Source organism: Microtus ochrogaster, chromosome 5 (genome assembly GCF_000317375.1).
Source record: "Microtus ochrogaster isolate Prairie Vole_2 chromosome 5, MicOch1.0, whole genome shotgun sequence".
NCBI classification, from domain to species: Eukaryota; Metazoa; Chordata; class Mammalia; order Rodentia; family Cricetidae; genus Microtus; species Microtus ochrogaster.
This window is the reverse complement of record NC_022012.1, coordinates 74,875,125-74,878,309: the sequence shown is the minus strand read 5'-3', so window position 1 is coordinate 74,878,309 and position 3,185 is coordinate 74,875,125. Positions and strand designations below refer to the sequence as shown.

Genomic DNA, 3,185 nt, shown 5'->3' with positions numbered 1-3,185 from the left:
AAGGCGCTTTTCAGAGAACCCATCTGAATTTCCCCTCTTCCCTGACCTTCTACCTAGGGACTGAAAGCTACTGGTGGTTGCTAACCGCTCAGGGGGTTTCCTGCAGAATCCGAGTGACTTTGGTGGGCGGTTTTCAGCTCAGACCGCTGCACCAAGCTTTTGCAGGCAAGGACTGTGCAGTGCAGGGGAGGAAGGAAGAAACACGTTGGCCAGAGCTAGATCCTTGTGACTTGATGGTGAAAGAGGAAGATACAGTACTCCTTGTTCACACTCGCCAGGGGCTCGGGATCTCCCTACCAGAAGGGGAACCACGGCGCGTTTCCCCAACTACACGCCGCGTCACCAGCCAGCCCGGGCCCGCCCCGCCTCCGGACCCGCCCACTTGCGGGGGTCCTCCTTAGCCCCCTCCTCCACGACCCACCCCCTTAGCCGGCCCTCTGCTGCCCCTCGGGTCAGACTCGGCCTGTGATTGGTCTGTGAGGCCACAGCCCCCGCCTCCTTGCCTTTTCCGTCACTCCCAAGATGGCGCCTGCCGCGGCGGGTTTGGCGGCTGGCGCTGTGGAAGGAGGCGGAGGCAGTGGCGACCGCGCCGGGAGGGGGAGTCCCGTCTGACTGAGACGGCAGGGCGGAGCGCCGGGGCCAGGGGATGAGCTAAGCGGGCTGCTAGTGCCGCGGCATTCAGCCCCCTCGTGTCCCGCCCGCCGCGCGTGAAGGCATCGGACCCCGAGCTTCGGGCTCTCCCCGGCGCTCGCGCGGGGGTCGGCGGGAGGTGAGTGGCGGGGGCGGCGTCGTGGGCATCGGTGGCGTGGGGAGCTGTCACGGCCCTGGGGAGCTGACTGGCAAGGGGGACGGCGAGCAGGGCGATAGGACTCGGAGGGCCGCTAGGCGCGGGCAGCTGCTTGGCAGGGCTCCGGCCGTCCGGGAGGATGGCGATAGCGTTCGCGCGCCTCCGTGTGGGTACGCTCGCGGGGCTCCGGGGTCTCCTTCCAGATTGGCCATTCAGTGCTGGCCTGGGGCTGTTGTTGTGGGGGTGATGGGGCGGGGGCGGACCAGGGGGGAGGTCCTGAAACTGGGATTTTTGACAAGCCCGTTACGTAAGGTGGCATCCCGGAATCCCACCTGCTCCAGGTTTCAGACCGCGGCGGGGACTGCTTTCCCGTGGCTGCTCAGCTGCTCAGTCCAGATGCCGGGGCCCAGCCGGGGCTCAGGTTCCACGTGAGCCCGGCCAGCGTCCAAGTTGTACAGTTTTTTTTTTTTCTTTACTGTGTGTGTGTGTGCAATTCTTGGTCATCACCACTCCTTTTGAAGTTTATCTCTTTCTGGGGGAGAAATGGGGGAGAAATGAGAAGGGGGAAAAAAAAGCTTGTGATCTAAAATTGGGTCGCAGAGATATCTCTTCGTTATGGTGCTTTTAAATGACAGGACGTACTGAGAAATTCGGCTGTTGTTGCTCCAGTGTGCTTTTCATTCAGACGTATGGTTGGCCTCGGAGCCATAGAGAGGGTTTTTATTTGTCTTACAGGACAGTTATTTCTTGTTTGCAAAGCGGGGCAGGCATTCCATCAACAGGCGTGTATTTATTTGAGAGGAAAGCGGGTGTCAGCCAGCCAGAGACACGGGAGGGCAGAAATTGTGTCACACTGTGGATATATTATTCTTTTAAATGTATTGGACATGAATGAAAAGGATAGCCCAGGCGTAAAAGAAACAGTATTACACGTTTTATCTAGTGTATATACACAGCCTCGTTCTATTTTCTGCCTATCCCGTTCTGCCTCCTCTTTCCTTGGGGGAAGGAGGTGGAGACACCTGTAAACATCGTAGCCCAGGTTACACTAAGCTGTCGTAGTGCATTTGAGATAAAAAGGAGTCTCTAGAGGACCAAAGATTGGTTAATAAGTAAGGATTCTTGGACAAGTTGTTCAGTTTATGTTTGTAGTAGTTCTGGATACAGCTTCTGAAAAAAGTGAATAGAATTTCTGATCTATTTGATTTCTAATTGAACGTAAAATAAGATTGTATTTGATTTCTTTTATGGGGACTTTGTTTTATTGGGGGAGACATTTGAGGCAGCTTTTCATTTTCACAAACTCGCTTTGAACTGCGGCTCCCAGCAAGAGTCTAGAATAAGATATAGTTACCATCATCATTCTATATGTGTTACATAATTCTTTTTTTTCCCGAATGATTAAACACAGACCTACTTCACTGTGGAATTTTAAAAGAATGTGCTTGTGAGAGAAGTCAATTGATCTTGACACCAGCCTAATATTGGTAATAAAAAGGAGCAAATTTTGGCTTGCGTTTCAAGCTTTTGTGCACAAGTTTACATTTTTGAAGTTTGGTAAAGCAGCACAACTTATCTGTCTGTGTGAGAGAGCCCGGAGCCTGGTGCTGATTTGAGCTCTTCCACGGGAATCACCACCAGTTTAAGTAGTTATTGATTCTTAAGTTTCTTGGTACTGTTGTCCTGTTTCTGACAACTTGAATACTATTTAGCATAATTGGGAAGTTATATGAAGGAAGGGACAGAGTACATCATAGTAATTCATTCAGAAAACAATAAGCATGTAACAAAGAAGAAAACAATATTTTCTTCCTGCGTGATACAAGCTACGTTAACTTTAGTTTGTAGAATCTTAAGCCTTCCGCTTGTGGGAAGCCTAGTTTTTCATAACCATCATTAAAGATAGAGTTGATTGTTATTTTACAGGTCTTCCATTCGTGTTTACACTGGTGTCTCATAATTGTAAGTGTAAAACTTAAGTGACTCCAACAGGAAGACCGACTTGCCATTTCTGCTTTCTCCCATGTCAGAGAAAAGATTTATCTTTTCAGGTTTCCACCCTTTCCTGCTAGAGGTAAAAGAAGGAGATACTAAAGAAATCAAGTTTTCTTCCTTTTGTTCTGTTCCCTCCATCCCCAATTGGTTTTTTATTCGGTAGAATTGGTGGAGTGGAGTGAAGAGAGTCCAGCTATACTTTACTACTGTATGTCATTGATATCACTTTGGAGTCTATTTAGTTTTTTATATTGATTATGTATATAGTATTTTGTCTGTGTGTATACCTGCAGGCCAGAAGAGGGCACCAGACTCCATTACAGATGGTTGTGAGCCACCATGTGGTTGCTGGGAATTGAACTCAGGACCTTTGGAAGATTAGGCAATGCTCTTAACCTCTGAG

At 49.8% G+C, this 3,185-nt stretch overlaps 1 protein-coding gene across 2 annotated transcripts in view; it reads left to right on the top strand.

The window, feature by feature from the left end:
• Positions 1 to 532: 532 nt before the first annotated feature.
• The window catches only part of Dennd4a (DENN domain containing 4A), a 107,754-nt gene continuing 105,101 nt past the window's right edge, over positions 533 to 3,185 (top strand). The window contains exon 1 of one of the 2 annotated variants that reach the window (XM_005347773.3): positions 533 to 769. The gene's annotated coding sequence lies outside the window, so the exon portion shown is untranslated. Of the gene's footprint in view, positions 770 to 913; positions 958 to 3,185 lie in introns of those variants that run through there. The other variant, XM_026779058.1, reaches the window with a different exon arrangement.